Below are 18603 nucleotides of genomic sequence, written 5' to 3' on the forward strand. Positions count from 1 at the left end.
AATTCTATCTCGTCACAAGAGGTCTTTAAGTTGCTTTTTGTCCTGCCATAGGAAGGCGTAAAACTTGGTCGGTGGCTGTTGTGTATACAGGGAGTTGTTACTGTGTGTTTGAGAAAATTTGCCTAATGGTTGTATTTGTAATATTAGAGAACTATCCCAATATCAGATGTAGATCACTCAAAGATTTCATATATCCTGTCTGTAAACTAAGGTGTATATTCATATATGCTTTTACTCAGTATTATCACCCCCTGAAAGAGTGCTAAGCCCAAAGTGGCTGATATTTATGGTATGGTAGCTATAGTCTTAGTTCCTGTTTTTCCCACTTCTACCAGAAATACTTCCCTTGGGAAAATTATTATTTATGATTGATCTGAAAAGGTCAGCACTGAGCTCATACTAAAATGATAGTAGTTTTACAAACTACAGATTCTGAATTTTTAAAAGTATAATCCTTTTCTCATGGTATTCTTAAAAATAGGCAAAAGATATTCCGAAGTCATAACAAGTCAGTTTCTGTACTCAGTCACTCTAATAAAAACTGTTGCCTGCTTCCTAGAGAATTGTGTGTGCAGGGACCAGGCAAAGAAATTGTCCCAAGGAGCAACAAGTTTAAAACAGACGTGCACGTAGATCGCTTTAGGCACATGGTTACCTGAAGATGTTGAGTTTCTGTGAAGGCCTTTTAATAACTAAGTTTAGCAAAAAGAGTGAAACTACATGATTCAGCTTATTAAAAAAAAAAAAAAATCACGTGCGTGATGTATCATTGGCTTCATTTCTTACACAGGGTATGTTGATTTTGCCGTAAATTGGCGAAGACATTATGAGTTGATTCCAACACATCAGTGCCATGTTCAATTCAAAATGACTCCCTCCTACCAGATTCTCCTATGGAAATAATGGTAATTTTGTAGAATTGTGCTTAGAACTCACAGTTGAGGGACCCCACAACTCAGCTGTATTTGTTCCACACACCATGTGCTCTGAGAAAGGTAAAATGCAAAGCAATTACACAGTATCTGGGCCTTATACTGGGTCAACCAAGTAGAAGCACATCCAGGCCCTTACCTACATTATTTTTGGCGAGATTTGCTGTTTAGATGATTTCTTTTAATGCAGCAATTATCTCAGAGTCCTTTGACACCCAGGTTGCTTTATAATCTATTTTCTCTTTTAACATCCTTAAAATAGCCAAATCCTGTCTGTATAACAAACTTAACATTGTGATGCCATCTCTTGCTTACATGATTAATTGTGACTCTAGGATAATGGGTAATTAAAGTCAGTGAAGCCAAAAGGATTTTATTTGGTTTTACGTTCAGTTGGAGTTTACTTTTTGTACATAAAGAAAATCAAATAAATACTGACTTTGTAAAAGAATTTACTCTGAGTTGATGATCATTTCCAAACCCTTCCTCGTGTGTGGAAGGAGGGAAGGGGGTTTGGGGGTGGGATCGTTAGGAAGCAGGCACTTTGCAGACTCTGTATTTGAATATTCTGTCTATAATTAGTTGGCAAAAGCTCTGTCCCTGATATTCATTTCAGTTCAGTTCCTAAGCCAGAATGTTCCTTTCACGTTTGTGTCCATAAGGCTGAGTGAATACCTTCCAAGCCAACAATAAAACAGAAAAGGATCTTACATGGCTGGGGCATGGGCCTGTACTCATGCTGCATGAAAACGAGATTTTATTTTTTGGCTCATTACACTTGAGTAATACAGCTTCATTCTCACAAAACTGCTGAGCCCTTCCTACAACGTCTGTTAACTGGTGTTGAGCAGAACATCATTGTTGTTCATTCTGCAGTGAAGCAAAGGGCCAAATAGCAATGCATTTAAAGCCATAGCACCCTACATTTTCAATTAAGTGAGACAGCCAAGCAGTTCCTGTGGGACTCCTCTCTACTGTTTCCTGAAGCCAGTAGAGCAGACAGCAAGCCGAGAAGGTAAGTGCTACCCCTCTTAGATTTTTCATCAACATATAAACAGTCCAGTTATGCAGATGGGAAAACTTCGGCCACAATGTTCCCTGGTCCTTAGGGAGCCAGACACTGATACTAATCCTGTCATCATGCCACCCACTGCCTTTAATTAAAGGACGCTGTTGGTTCCAAGCACACCAAAAAGCATAAGGGGCAGAATAGTTGACACAGAGCCCCCAAGGGGAACAGACCACACATGCATTGCACATATGGCAATTCAAGGGGACTCAAAGGGAGCAGGGAGGGAGAGAATGGCCAGACCAGTGCTATTCACTCTATTCTCAGTGGTAGCTTGAGAGTAACACCCATCTTCAGCGACTGGCCGTTTGTGTCCTGTCCAAGCTGAATAAGATAAGGGAATGTAGAAGAAAAACCAGTTATAAAGCCTTAAGCAAAAGCATTTTCAAAGCCAGTTGATTGACATGTTTGCCTGCTTCTTTGTAGAAAGTGGCATACTATAGATAGGTGGCTTTCAATAGACTGCTTGGCAGTGGCACTCTTTCTCAGAGTCCTTCAAAAATGCCTGAAATATTAACCAGGCAAAAGCCAAACATCCCTCGTTGAAACTGGGGTGAAGATGAGAACCCCACTCACATGGTCTCTTCTCATCCCCTGATAGTGATTGAATTGTGCCCCCCCCCCCCAAAAAAAAGATACACTGAAATCCCAACAACTGGCCCCTGTGAATGTGACCCTTTGGGGGAAGAATCTTTGCAGATGTAATTAGTTAAGGAGAGGTAATACTACAGGAGGGCAGACCCGGAATCCAATATGACTGGTGCCCTTATAAGAGGAGAGAGTCACACAGGGAGGAGAATGCCATGTGAAGACACAACACAGAGGGAAGATGGCCATGTGAAGACAGGGGCAGAGGTTGGAGTGATGTGGCCACAAGCCAAGGAACACCTAGGGCTACAAGAAACTGCAAAAGGCAAGAAAGAATACTCTCCCCTAGAGGCATTAGAGGGAGCATGGCCCCACCAACACCTTGATTTTGGACTTCTAGCCTCCAAACTGGAACTGTGAGGTGATAAATATTGGTCATTGTAAGCCACCCAGTTTGTAGTATTTTGTTACAGTAGCCCTAGAAAACTAATACACCCCCAAACCCAATCCAGTCCCAAAGGTGCCCTCGACCATCCCAGTGCTCCAAGGAGAACCTAATTGGAAAAACACTAGTACAGATCAAAGATTCTGAGTTTGTAGTTTGACATACATGTCAAGTCCTGGATCTACTGGTTATTCCCTGTGTAGTCTCCGATGAGTTTCATACCCTGCCTGAGCCCAAATTTAGCTTCTCACTTTTCCAAAAGGCAGGAAAAAAGAAGGGTGCCTGGGTGGCTCAGTCAGTTAAGCATCCAACTCTTGATCTCAGCTCAGGTCTTGATCTCAGGGTTGTGAGTTCAAGCCCCTCATTGGGCATGGGGCCTACTTAATAAAAATAAGTAAATAAAACTTAAAAGGCAGGAGATGTGAATTTATTCACTTAATTTACCTAACAGGTTCATGAAATCTGCCATGTGGGCTTACTCTGAGCACATGTGCATCATAATCTAAATCATTAACTAGCTGTCTGACCTCCCTACCAGAATCCTCAGTTGGCCAGTTGTCAGGCCAACCTTTTTTCTGTCTACCACTTCAGGTTTCCAGCTTGAAGCAGGCCTGAGTCTGTGGAAGAGAAAAGACCTGATATTAGATCAAGCTCAAATTGGACCATTCTAATTTCTGATTCAAGACTGTACTGCTATGTAAGGTGACCACTGAACATTTCTAATACATAAGGATGACCAGAAAAGTTGCAAGGTGCTGGAGTTTATATTTAGGACCAAGGGAAGGTTGCTGAATAAATTTTAAAGGGATGGTAGAAAACTAAAAGTGACATCTGCTTTAACTATGGCCTGCACTGGGCTTGTTTGATATACCAATTACATGTCTCAGGGTGCCTGGGTAGCTCAGTCAGTTGAGTATCTGACGTCGGCTCAGGTCATGATCTCACCATTCGTGAGTTTGAGTCCTGTGTCGGGTTCTGTGCTCACAGCTCAGAGTCTGGAGCCTGCTTTGGATTCTTTTTCTCCCTCTCTCTCTCTCTCTGCCCCTCACCCACTCATGCTGTCTCTCTCTCTCTCTTTCTCTCAAAAATAAATAAATGTTGGGGCGCCTGGGTGGCGCAGTCGGTTAAGCGTCCGACTTCAGCCAGGTCACAATCTCGCGGTCCGTGAGTTCGAGCCCCACGTCAGGCTCTGGGCTGATGGCTCAGAGCCTGGAGCCTGTTTCCGATTCTGTGTCTCCCTCTCTCTCTGCCCCTCCCCCATTCATGCTCTGTCTCTCTCTGTCCCAAAAATAAATAAATGTTGAAAAAAAAATTAAAAAATAAATAAATAAATAAATAAATAAATGTTTAAAAAAAAAAAGATGTCTTTTAGGCTTCCAAGGGGAACACGTAGATTCAGTGGTTGAATAGACAAACCTGAGGGTCAACAGAGAGGGATTCACATCCAGAAGCATCAGCATAGAGATGGTATTTAAATTCCTGAACTGGATGAGACAAACGGAGGTAAAGAGAGGAGCAAAGAGAAGAAGTCTGAGGGTCTGTGTGAGTCTGCTGGAGCTGCCATAACATACCACAGACTGGGGGCTTAAATAGTCAAAATTTATGTTCTCTGAGTTCTGGAGGCTGGAAGTCCAATGTCAAGGCATCCGCAAAGATTGGCCTCTCTCCTTGGCTTGTAGATGGCAGTCTTCTTCCTGTGTCTTCCCGATATCTTCCTACTGTGTGTGCCTGTGTCCTAATCTCTTATTATAAGAACACCAGTCTTACTGGGTCAGGGTGCATCCATATGACCACATTTTACCTTAATCCCCCATTTAAAGGTCCTACCTCCAGGGGCGCCTGGGTGGCGCAGTCGGTTAAGCGTCCGACTTCAGCCAGGTCACAATCTCGCGGTCTGTGAGTTCGAGCACCGCGTCGGGCTCTGGGCTGATGGCCCAGAGCCTGGAGCCTGTTTCCGATTCTGTGTCTCCCTCTCTCTCTGCCCCTCCCCCGTTCATGCTGTGTCTCTCTCTGTCCCAAAAATAAAAAAATAAAACGTTGAAAAAAAAAAAATAAAGGTCCTACCTCCAAATACAGTCTTGTTTTTGGGTACCAGGAGTTAGGACTTCAGCATATGAATTTTAAAAGGACACAATCCAATCCACAACAGAGTCTGTCTCCCTGGTACTGGGGCACAGTAGAAGAGCCTTTCATGGAACAGCAATGTTGAGCCCTGAATCTGCCTGAACCCTAACCAGGACACTCAACTCTGAGTATTTTCCCTTCCAAAAGTGCAGAAACACACAAGATTTGTTTCTAGAGTTTCAGGAAGGTCCACTTTTATGAATCAGTTTGTGGAAGGAAGGACACAGGCACAAAAAACACTTGACACCTTAAATCCTAGTTTGCAGCCTGGAAGCTCACAGCTAGAAAACGTCTCCAATCATCCCAGCTCAGCAACTCACTTCAGTGTAAGATCACTCCCATACCACTACCTCTAAAAAGTGTGTTTTGAGTTCACACTCATTAGAATGGCTGCTATCCAAACAAACAAAACAGAAAATAAAAAGGAGGATATGGAGAAAGTTTATGGCAGCATTATTCACAATAGCCAAGAGTGAAAGCGCCCAGATATCCATCAATGGATGGATGGATGGATGAAAAAAATGTACATGCATACAATTGAATATAAATCAGTGTTAAAAAGGAAGGAAATTCTGATATAGGTGACAATATGATGAACCCTGAGGACACCATGCTAAGTGAAATAAACCAGTCACAAAAAGACAAATACTGTAAGATTCCACTTATATGAGGTATCAAAAGTAGTAAAACTCAAAGACACAGAAAGTAGAATGTTGGTTGCCAGGGACTGAGGGAGAGAAATTGTAGTGCAATGGGTATAAAGTGTCAGTTTTGCAAGATGCAAAAGTTCTGGAGATTGTTTACAGAACAATGTGAATATACTTAACACTATTAAAGTATACACTTAAAAATGGTTAAAACAAAATTTCATGTCATATGCATTTCATCAAAAATTAAAATGTAAAAAAAAAATTAATATATCCTGTTATCTGATCCCAAAAGCTAAATGACCAAACTGAAATAGCAAAACAATTCCAATGCAGCACTTATTCTTTCATATCTGCTTGCTTTCTGTATTTGATCCATATACTTGGTTTACATTTAATATTTTATATTTTTCCCCAATGCTGTACGCCACTCATTTAATTTAAACATCTCCCTGTAGTATGCCTAGTAACTATCAGAATCCCATTTGAACATTTAAAGGGCTGGCATCACTGGCCATTGAATTAAGACATGGATGGTTTGTTAGAGGGAGATTTTAAGTGGTTTTTCATTCTCCTTTCGTGGGCAGTGATTCAATGTCAATGTCAATTTTAAGGCTTGGTTACAGAACCAACCAACCTATAAGAGGAATTATATAGCTTCATTGTGTTCCTTCCACAAATGGGTATGTCACTCCATTTCCTCTATGATGTGGATAGTGACCCCAAAATCACACTAAGTGGAACCCCTTGTTTTGATACATCATCCCTTACAGTGTTCCCAATGCCTGACTGCCACTGAGATGTTTAGCATTTAAATGAGAGCAAACCCAACTGTAGGTATAGAAATGGGCTAAGACCTGTGGGTCCTCTGCAAATAAGCACATATTAAAAGATGGTACTTTTACATTCTAAGCCATGTCAAAACCACCTAGAATAATAAATCAGCAACTTGGCCAAGAGCTGTCAGGAATAGTAGGGTAACATTTTCCAGAAAAGTCTTTAGTAAAGATCTCAAGGAAGGGAATTGTACCCATAAATTACGGCCAAGAAAGGTAGCTTTTTGATTTGAACTATCTGCATATTCTTAGACATTCTTTATTTAATTTTATAGCGATAACAGTATAATGTAGGTAACATTCTTGGAGCATAAGAGGAGGTTGGAAAGATTAAAATAAGGACAGAAGATAGGGGAACAGGGAGGTGGAGGGGGAAAAGTAGTCTCTATTACTCCATTCTTGGAAATAGAACATACTATCTCATGTTTGCAGGCAACTAGAGTAGAATGTTAGCCAATGGGTCTGGCCAGCGAGAGCACTTCATCTGGAATAGACAGAATGAGTGTATTAGTCAGAGGTCGCCAGAGAAATAGAGACAATAGGATATATATAGAGGGGCGGGGGGGGGGGGAGGGATTTAGTTTAAGGAACTGGCTCATGGGATTATGTGGGGTTGATGACAAGTCCAAAATCCAAATGGCAGGCCAGCAACTAGAAATTCAAGCAAGAGTTGATGTCATAATGTTGATTCCAAAATCTACAAACTAGAAACTCAGGCAAGATTTCTATGTTTATAGTCTTGAGGTAGAATTCCTTCTTCTGGAAACCTGAGTCTTCACTCTTGCCTTCAATTGATTGGATGAGGCTCACTCACATTATAGAGGGTAATCAGCTTTCCTCAAAGATGATTTAAGTGTGAATCACATCTAAAAAAAATGCCTTCATGGCAATATCTAGTGTTTGACCAAACAACTGGGCACTATGGCCTTGCCAAGTCAACACACATAAATTTAACCATCATAATGAATATAATTTTATTACCTGTAGTTGGTTAGTACAACCTTAGATATAGTCACTTGTGTGCCTCCAGAATCCAACCAATTGTCTTTTTTCCCCAGCCCAAGAACCAAAGAATGTTGATTTTATTCTCTCAGCTTCTTGCATGACAAGGAAAAAAGGAAAGCAGATTGAGAAAGAGAAAAGTTGCACTGACATTGTTTTTAATATGTTTATTTGTTGTCAAGGTGCTCACCCTAGTTCACAAGGCTGTGTCAATGGACTTGAGAGATACATCCCTTCCCACAGGTACAGTCTTAACCTTCTCTGTCTTAATTGGAGCTTTAGGACAGTTGTCATAGGATAGACCAGACTCCAGATACTTTCTTCTCTTTCAGAGTCTGCATTTCATGTTAGAAACATCATGTAGGCTCTACCTGGGAAAACACTGGAAACACAACAAAAAAGTCAACTAGGGAACATCAGGCTGGTAACAGGGGAGTAGTATATTCCACCTGTCACAGGAGGCTCACAGTGAGCTCAGCTCTCTCCTCTGGTGCCAGGCGACACTCAGCAGTGGGTTCTCCCAGGTGCAGAGGAGAGAAAAGTCCTTATCTGTTACTGTCTTAGCCAAGAGACAAGGGGATGAGAATGGAAAGGAGTCATCACTCTCTTGACATGTTCAGTGGGACTCATAGATTAACTGAAATATCTATCCCTCAGGGATTCATCACAGGGGGTATGTTGGCTTCTTCCCCCAAACTGTCTCTTCCCTACCTTTGTGCAGGGCCCCAAACTGCCCCACTGCGGACAGCTGCCTCTGCCTCCATCTTGCCTCTCCTCCTCCCGCTACCGTCGCTGGCTGCAGACAATGCCCCTTTTCTGTGTTCTACCAACTTAGCTTCAGAGCCAAACCAATGTAGAATTTCAAATTGGGTGTTCTTTTTGATCCATTGACTCCTTTTTCAGGGCAATGAAAAGGGGCCTAGCTCAGGGCCAGGTCAAAAGATAATTGGGAATTCTGCGAAGCCCTAATGAGCACAGCCTGAAGGTCCAGGCTGTGTTCTCACTTCCAACAACTACCTTGTGTTGACATGTCACACCACCAGCCCTGATTGTCTTATCCAGGGGTCTCCCAGCCCAGGCAGGGGTTCCACCCCCCCCTTCTGCAACTGCCTCACACCCTGGTCTAACTGCTAATTAGATGCCTCATTTCTTGGCAAGTGTATGGGCTTGAACCATCTGCTTATTGATCACATCCTTCAGAATATATTGAATTTTAAGGAATCCAGCCACAAAAGCAGGTAATGTTGCAGGTGGTTCATAGAGAAGCTTTCTCCAGAGCAAACTTGAGAGTACAGGACAGGTGGTGACCTGTAGCCACACACATGAATCAACAAGCTAAAGAACTACTGGCTGCAAAGCCCACAGATTATCCTCATTATAAAGTGATACAATAATAAAATTCAGAATTTCTACATGAAGTCCTTCCACTATAGCTGGTGTCATGGAAAAAAAAAAAGCGGGCCAACAAGCTACACAGTTATGAGACCATTAGCCAAGTACCAAAAAGTACCAAGTACCAAGTACCAAAGCCCAGGTTGCAGGTAATTATGCACTTGCTTCTCCAGTCTGGGCCATGTATGAATCCTCCACGAGACCATAAAGCCTTTGAGGGCAAGGATGATCTGTCCATCTCTGTACCTCAAGCATCTCTAAATGGCATGTTGATGCACATGTGGTTCCAGCACTGCTCTTTGAGCTGAACAGAACAGTGTTGCTTTGGATTGTTTTTAAACCCATCTCCAAATAAGAATGCCTGACATCCCTGGTATTCATCTCAAACAAAACATAACCACTGGAAAGATGTCTCATTTTTCCATCCCAAATTCCTGTCCATTCCTCCCTTTAACTCACTTCTTAATGGGACACAGACAACTTATTCTCAGGTTCACGTAAGACACCCGTATAAACACAGCAGCATAAGTCTTCCCTGGAGCACCCATGTCCTTTGAGATTGCTCCTCGGTTCTCATGAAAGAGCTGTATTCCAGAGACCTTTGCAAGGCACCATGCTGCAAGACCCCCAAGTGAGCCATGGGAACCAAGTTTGGAATAGGCAGGGCCCAGAGTCAGGGCCACAATTCAACCACCCACCCCGGCAGGTGCAACAGTCAGACCATGAGGGTGACCAAGACTGGGTGGCAGGAAGCTTTCTCTGATCCTTAGCCTGTGCCACATCACATACAAAGACTTAGATGAAGGGGGACTTCACTCGAAAAGACTGTTGCAACACTCTGACCTAAGATCCTCTCAAAGGTTGGGCAAAAAGGAATTTTCTTTCCTGGGTGGAGTAAGCTGGTCTAGAAGAACCAGGAGTAGGGAGTGGTATGAATGGATGGCTTGATCAGATAGCTAATCAGGAAATGTCTTTCCCTGAAATCAGCCCCCTCTCAGAGAGCAGCTGGTCCACACCCTGATGCTGACTCAACGTCCGGAGATGAAAGTTCAAAGGTTAAACCAGGAAGGAGAGAAATCTGTAAGAGTGTGACCAAGTCAAGTTAGCAGGTATTTTGTCTCAACTGGTCAAATACCTAATCCCTTATGAGGCAGGGATCTGGAGGGTCTGTGTCTGGCCCCTTCACAGGGAAACAAGGAGACACCTGTGAGTCATGTGTAAGTCACAGGGGAAAGATGGCTCTTTTCAGTCAGCTGTTAGAATACAAGAGGGTGAGGTTCCTAGAGCACCCCTATTTCCCAGGAGCATAGCAATGAAGGTGTCCCCCTCATTGCTTCACTCCCGGGGCCTCTTTTTTCCCTTCTGTAAAATGAGATTAGAATGATACATGCCTTCCCTACCTCTCATCGAGAGTGTGAGAATCCAATGAGATGTGTTGCCAAGTGTGTTTTATGGCCCGTAAAGCACATATGAATAATGCCAACGATTGTTATCTCTGATAATGGCCATTGAGTTCCATGCTCACAATGGATTTCAGAGATCACCCTCACCCTCATGTTATGATATTCATAACATTTCCATTCTTCACAGACAGAGGTAATGCATTTGCTGTGTGGGAGGCCATGGTGGGACCTTCTGAAGACCCCTTAGTACACTTCACAAGGGGGCACGACTTCCCCTCTGAGCCCATTCCCAGTCTGCGAAGAATGATGAAGAATTTAGAACCTCATGGAAAATGCCATCTAAAAGGCAGTGATAACTAAAGCAAGCACCTGTGAGAGGCTTTATGTCCTCAGAGATCAGAGCTCTTACATCTCTTTCCCTCAAAGGTGTCTCATGGCCCCTGTCAGAAATTTAGTCCACTGTCCTTCAGAGGTAGGAGCCTGGAGTCCCTAGCAGCAGGTGTCTCACCCTCATGGCCACAGGAGAAGTGTGAATAATGCTTCGGTCAGCAAGCCGGATAAAGATGCCTAGGGAGCAAAGCTTTCTCAGAAACCCAAGGAAGAAAATCAATGGCCTGGAAGGGAGAGAAGAGAAAAATCTATATGAAAGGGAAATGAGTGACACAGAATGCAATTTGAAGACCTCCCCTCCCCCAAAGCAATTGACTCAGGAGATTGAAACCAAAAAACCCCTGGTTGGAAAGGGGAAGGCTGATCCAGGAAGAGGAAGAGCCAGCTGATTCTTATATTGACTGGCCACTGGTTCACGGGCCACTGCTGGTAACTGGGCTGGTTTTTTGTTTGTCTCTGTTTTTGCTGATTTATCAGAGTGGAGTTGACACAGATCTTCCCCAAATGGGACATCAGGTTTAGATTTGGAACAAATGCTATGTCAGTTTATTAGTTCTTCTCCCTGCTATAAATAAAACCCAAATAAATGTGACAGTTTTTGCATTTGATTTCCTGAATGAATGTCCGAAACTGTTTTTTAAGGAGGGTCTTGAGCACCAATTTGCAACCTTCAGAAGCAATTTCATCAGAAGTATCCTAGAGAGAAGGCCCACTTTGTGCGTTTGTTTAAATGACTGCACTGGAGGTACATATGGCCTTCCCTAAACGACCAAATCTAGAATATTGATTCCAGAATGTTAATTGATCAGTATTGTATTATTGATGGAGGGGACCACGTCTCAATTATCTTTGCATATCCACTACTAAGCATGAATATGCACATTCTCAAATAATGATATCTCCACCACCATCTGTCACATAGATACTCACCACTCTGGCCTACCTTGTATTTTCTCCATCAGTATCCACATTGTTCTCACAACCAATTCTCCCTCCAAAAAAGAAAAAAAGGTTGGAAAAGACCAAATGCTCTCATACCAACATAAAGAGCCCAAAATGACTTACCAGCTCTTCCTTATATCCACCTTTTCTCCCATGAGACCACAGTGGTCTATGTAAATCATGGACAGATAGTGCTTTCTATCAAATATGTTAGAAATACCCTCTTAGGAAAGACTGTATTGGAGATTACAGATTCAATATTGACTGTTGATATCAGCATTTACTATTAAAATAACCCACCTCATGAAAAATAAAGGGAGAAAACTCCCAGCTAAATGGATATAATGAAAGAGTTCCATGTTTGTAACCTGTTCATGTTTATCATTCCACATCTCTTGAAATCAACTGAATAGAGCAATGTCAGAAGTTGGCCAAGGGAACAATGTGATTTCCCTTTGATGTGTTTATTCACCAACCAGAAGCCCTTGGGGTTAACCTATCTCTTACATTCATTGATCCTCCAAGATCTGAAGGCTTTTAATAAAATTGACCTGACTGAGGCCTAATTCTTTTCATAATTTGTTTAAATCATAGACTGAATCCCAGATTATAACAAAGCTCTTTGCATCTGTAAATGATGACAAGGAAACCGGCCCAGGATACAATTGAATTTCTAGCTCTTTTTTTTTTTTTTTTTTTTTGAACAAATGATCGGCCATTCTTTAACATAAAATAACTTCTGAGCTGGCAGTGTAAGGATAGTTTCTCACTAGATACAAATTTTGCCCCAAGAGGAGATGAAAAAATGATTAAAGTGTATGGGGGCTCAGCTAAGAGATACTCTGTAGGCTTGCGTCCTAGTTGACCCTGCCAGGAAAAGCTTAACACGTACCATCCTTCTGACCTCCAAAAGAGTCCTAGCTTTCTAATTGTGGCTCCATTCTTTCAAGCTACATTGTTTTCTCTGCATTAGAAACAAGGGAATGAAATGAAGATAGTCACTGGCAGTAGGATGTTTCTATGATCTCTTAAGCTTTTTCTGTGGAGGGGCCAACTCCCTAATCACTAAGGAGATGTATCCAAAATCCTGTTGTTTCTCACAAACAATTACTTGATTGGCTTGCAATTTCAGTAAAAGGTTTTTGTTTCATGAATTGACTGTTTTCTACATTATGTCTGAGAATTCATCGACTATCTTCTTTAAGAACGTAAGTTTTAGGACTTGAATGGAGCATTTCTCTGCATTTGGGTAGAATTCATCTTCAATTAGCCTAACAGGTGGGCCCATTTTTCTGCACAAGAACCACTGTATCATTCAAACATTGCATCCAATCTGGAAGTGCTCTTCTAGTGTCTTTATTCTGCCCCAGTAAATTTGTTTCTCAATTAGATAATGAGAATGATCTGAACAAGAAATTAAGGGATTGTGATGATTTAAAGGTAAAAGTATGGGATTTGGCATCAAGAGAGCTATTCTTCAGTCCTTAATTTGCTATTTTCTGGCTATAGTGTCTTGAACAAATAGGCATTCTTAATCCCCAGTGTCATCATTCACAGAAAGGAATAACAGTGCCCCATTTGGAGTTTCTTATGAGGCCAAACAATACGATAAATGAGAATGCTCATTGTTAACTATAAAGTTCTCTGCAACACATTTGTTTTCCCCACTGAGAGACAAGTTACAAAACAGTGTTACTATGAGTTTGGGGGTCAGACAAACCTAGATTCAAATTCTGGCTCTAAGAGTTATTTGTAAGCCATGTGGTCTGGGCAGTGTAGAAGGCAGAATTGTTTACTGACCCCCTGGATCTTAAGCCCTAACACCCCGGATTGTGACTCATGATAGGATATCATGCCCATGGCAAAGGGATGTGGGAAATGTTGTTTAGTTTACTAATCAGTTGACTTTGAGTTCCTAAAAATGGAGATCATCCAGGTAAGCTTAATTTGATCATGTGAGTTTGTTAAATTTAAGTAGGGAATCTTCTCTAGCTGGTAACAGAGGGGAAATCAGAGAAACTAGAAGCATAAGAAGGACTTTGATGCATAGCTGCTCTCTTGCAAGAGGAAGGGGACAACATACAAAGGAACTCAGAGTGGTCTCAAGAAGCTGAGAACAACTCCTGGCCAACAGTCCAGAAGGGAATAGGGACCACGATCCTATATCCACAAGGAACTAGATTCTGCCTACAGCTGGGATGAGCTTGGAAGTGACTTCTTCCCCAACCCCACCCCACCAACACCCCAATTTGGGCCTGGGAGACCCTAAGCAAAGAGCTCAACTGCCTCTGAAATACTTCTGATCTACAGAAGTGTGTGATAATAAAGGGGTATGGTCTTAAGCCATTAAGTCCATGTAATTTGTTAGGGCAGCAGTGGAAAATGAATACAGGCAAGTTTAGGAGAAAGTGAGGTAAGGAGGCCACCCAGTGCCTGGCACATAGCAGGAAAAAAAGAAACCTGTAAGTGTAAGCCGGTCCCTTCCTTTAGAGTTTCATATCTGAAACGTCAGTGTGTACATGAATCAGCTGGGAATCTTGTGAAAATGCAAACTCTGATTCATTCAGTCAAGGAGGGGCCTGAGATTCTGCATTTCTGACAAATCCCAGGTGATGCTGATGCTGCTGGTTGGGGAGCCACAATTGGAGTGCAGAGCTTTGGAGACCCATTCCACCGGTGGATCTCAACCCTGACTACATATTAGAATCTTTGGGGGGGACTTCTAAAACGCCCAGAAACTTGATTCTACTTCTAACTCAATTGGTCTCAGGCATCAGTTCTTACAGAAAATCCCCTCTGCAGCAGGGATGACAAGTATGGTCTCCAACCTGTGCTACAAGCATGGTCCCGGGACCAGCAGCATCAGCCTCATCTGCGAGTCTGTCCAAAATGCAAATCCCCAGGTCTCCCCCGGACTCATTGCATTAGAATCTCTGGGAGTCATGTGCAAGAATCCGTGTTTTCACTGGCTTTCCAGATGATTCTAATGCTTGCTTCAGTGTGAGAAGCATTGCGTGAAATCAACACTCTCATTCTCTCAGTGGAGAAATGAAACCTCAGAGGCAGAATGATTATCTAAGAGATTGGCACACCACAGCCTGTGGGCCAAAACTGGACACTGCTTGTTTGAAGTTTTATTGGAACACAGCCACAGCCATTCATTGATGTGTTGCCTGTGGCTGCCTCAGTGGCAGAGTTGAGGAGGGGCAACCAAGCTCAAATCCTGCCAAGATCAAGCTATTTACTACCTGGTCCTTTATGGAAAAAAAATTGCTTCCCCCTGCTGTAAGAATCACTTTTAGTGAGGGGCACCTGGGGGGTTCAGTCAGTTAAGCATCTGATTTTGGCTCAGGTCATGATCTCACGGTTTGTGGGTTTGAGCCCTGCTTCAGGCTCTGTGCTGACAGCTCAGAGCCTGGAACCTGTTTCCGATTCTGTGTCTTCCTCGCTCTCTGCCCCTCCCCACTCTCAAAAATAAAGTAAACATTTTTTTTTTTTAAAGAATCACCTTTAGTGAAAGAAAAGGCAAAATTCCAGCTGTTGGAAGTAGCTGATGCATACTTAAAGGGTACAGAACACTCAACTGAACGGTGACCAGGATCTGCTCTGTCCTTGTGTTTGCAGGGCCCTGAGACCTGATCCTGGTCATTGATCTGGAGATGGTAATAGGTGGCAGGCCTCCAGGAGGACAAGCATCACCCTGAGGAGATCGTAGATCTCCACGCTGCCCTGGCTGAGGAAGGTCATGGGTCCCTTGAGCTCCCCCGCCTCCGAGGCCTCCGCCTTTCCACAATTGGTTGATACCAGCATATCATTTTCTTCTATTAAGGCTTCAATGAATTTAACAAAACCCAGATGCACTCATCCAGTTGTCCAAGTCCAGTAACCAACAACCACCAGGGATCTGTTGTGGTCAAACAAATCAACTTAAACTTAGTGGGTGTTGTTTTACCCACAACGGACCTGACCTACACCTCTGCAGCAACCAGCCCAGGAAGCCAAACCACAACCCATGTAGCAATCAGCCCAGAACACCCAACACTTGATGAATAGCTAGCAGCTTCCTTGATTTTTGCCCCCACTGTCAACTCAGGAACAACCAGAGAAAGCCAAATATTCTCCCCTAAACAATCACATAGGATGCCTTCTAATTAGCCTACTTATAGCTTTCCCAAGACCCAATCAGGCACATGTGAAGCTTTCTTTTTATTCTCTATAAAGCTTTCCACTCCCCTGCCTTCCATAAACTCTGCCAAATGCAAGTGATGGCAGCTGACTCCTTTGTTATAGGGGGTTCTGAATAAATAGTCTCTGCTTGTCCTCATTTGGGTGATCTTTGTTTATTTCCACAGATGCATGGGTATGTTAGTGATGGAAAATTGAGAGGGGCCTCTTTTAGGATTTGGCCACTGCTGGAGGATTCAAAAGAGGAAGCAAAAGAGGTTTTGCTACCAGGATAGGTGCATAATTCAGTGACTGGGTGCCTTGGTAATTTTTAATTAGGAGGGAGGAGGGTTGAAGCAGAGACCAGGTAACAATCAGTAAGAAGTAACAATCTTTTGTGTTAGTTGGAAGAGCAGAGAGGAAGGTTTACTTGTTTGGGGTGAGTTGTAGAGTGTCCTTGTCCTCTATCTCGTTTTTGTACAATCCTGGAGTGTTCTTGTCTCTGTTTTGTTCTACTACAGCACGGAGTGGCCTTGTCTAAATATTGTTTATATTCTGTGAGCATTGTTCATCCCCACTGGTAGCGTCATGTGCTAGCTGCCATGGCTGTTTTTTCTCACTGTCTAAGCAGCACCCTAGCACCTAAGCCAGGGATCAGCAAGCTTTTCCTGCAAAGGCAAGATAGTAAATATTTTAGGCTTCGTGGGACATGCATAGTTTTCATTGCATATTCTTTATTTATCATACCCTTTAAGAATCTGAACATCATTCTTGGCTCACAGGCCATAGGAAAACAAGCCATAGGTTACAGTTTGCCGACCCCTGACCTAAGTCAGTGCTTCACCTTCATGTGTGGCATCTCATTCAACCACGCTAAGGCTAAGGTGAGAGCCCTGGTAATGTGAAGCTACTGCCCACCAAGGATTATCACCCCTCTTCTTATCACCTGTTATCCTTATTTCTGTCTGTCTTGAGAAATCCTGCTCTTCCCAGATTGACTCTTTTAGCCTCAGTTTCCACCCCCCCTCTTCCCTGCAAAGCTGAGTGCTAGAACTTTACTGGGGAGGGTGATCCAAGGACCCAGAAAAGAGTAAACAATGCACAGAAGAGGTGATTCAACATACCGGTGTGTTTTTAGAGTTCGAGTTGGCCATCACTGTAGGCAACTGGTGGCTTAATTTTGTAGGGCTCTTGTCCCAGGGGAAGAAGGGAGGAAGCATTTATCCGTCGGCTGCTGCCCATCCAGCCCCCTCTGATCACAGGCTCCCCACAAGGTGATCACTCAGTACACTGAGTTGACTCAGCTGATTAGATCCTAGTGGCTCCCCCACAGGCTGGGACAACGGAGAGGCCCAAGGCACAAAGCAAGGGCCATGTGTGGAGGCCTGTGGTGAGGACAGTCAGGCTGCAAGGTGGCTGGAACTGGTGCACAGCAGGTTGCCCCACAGTGGCCAAAATACAAGATGAGGCCAAGAGGCCCATCATTCCCCATGAGCCAACTATTAGACAAAAGCATCAAGGGAAATGCCCCTCCCCAAGGGGAGGCCCTAGGAATGTCCCTGGGGAGTGAGGCCAGAGAAAAGTAGAAGAAGTGTTCTAGAGTTCCTTGCATGGGCCTGGCTACTCAGGAAGCATAGGCATGACTTCTCAGTAGCCCCAACCACCCTTGGCCACTCACACCTTGAAAACCTGTTCCACTCCGGACCTCCATGGCACCTCCCAGTTCTCTGGCTTCTGCTTTCTTGGCTGTTTTGCAAGCCCCTTTTCTGAATCTGAAATGATGTTCCTCTCACTCCAAATGTTCTCCCTGGAGAAATTTTTATGTATGTCTATGCTTTAAGTAGCACCTACAGACAGACTACTCTAAAATGTACATCAGACAGACCGCCAGGCACCTGATCGCTACCTCCACTTCCACATCAGCAAAACTCATGAAGCCCTCACTGTGTGTATCTGCAAGAATAGGCTTGAGGTGACATCAGAAACACCTGACCAGCTGGTAATTGTTGTCCCCAACTTAATACAGCTCCAAAGCAGGAGAAACAGAAGCATCTTATTGCACGGTCACTTGGCTCTTGCAGTAACCTGGGACCTAGCTACCTCTGTCATTGATGCAGGAGCCACAACCTCCCCCAGGGCCTCTCTTCCGTGAAATATCCTAAGGGAGGTAACAAAAGAGATCTTTTATGGAACTTAGGGATTTTGCTATATTCAGACATGACCTAATAGAGTTGTTTGGCCCACCTTTGATCACAGCACCCAACCAGAAATGGTACAAAGGTGTATGTGAAAGAAGATCACATTTTTTCTTTCAATAATCAGAAAATGGCTTGAAGGTAGGAAAGACTGTGTGTGTGTGTGTGTGTGTGTGTGTGTGTGTGTGTGTGTGTAAAACTGGGAGGGAGAGAGACAGCTAATAATCTGAATTATTATCTAAGCTGACACAGGAAATGCAGAGATGATGAAAAAGGAAATAAGGAATAAGAGGAAAAGCCTCTGTAATTTTATTTTGGAAAATAAGATACACATCTCTTATGGACTGAATGGTGTCCTCCAAAATTTAGATGTTGAAGCCTGACCCCCAGTACTGCAGAACATGACTGTTTTAGAGACACAGTCTTTAAAGAGGTCAGTAAGGTCAAATGAGGTCGCAAGGATGGGCCCTAATC

The 18603-nt window shown here is 43.2% G+C and overlaps 1 long non-coding RNA gene across 1 annotated transcript; it reads right to left on the bottom strand.

Annotated features, from left to right (window-relative positions):
• Positions 1-10795: 10795 nt before the first annotated feature.
• LOC121037930 (uncharacterized) lies at positions 10796-11820 on the bottom strand. The gene is made up of 2 exons (XR_005794062.1): positions 11759-11820; positions 10796-11052 (listed from the first exon to the last, which is right to left on the bottom strand). It is a non-coding gene; the product is annotated as an uncharacterized LOC121037930 (long non-coding RNA).
• Between the last annotated feature and the right edge of the window lie 6783 nt (positions 11821-18603).

The sequence above is a fragment of the Herpailurus yagouaroundi genome, unplaced genomic scaffold (assembly GCF_014898765.1).
Source record: "Herpailurus yagouaroundi ecotype Mexico unplaced genomic scaffold, PumYag 164, whole genome shotgun sequence".
Classification (NCBI taxonomy): Eukaryota; Metazoa; Chordata; class Mammalia; order Carnivora; family Felidae; genus Herpailurus; species Herpailurus yagouaroundi.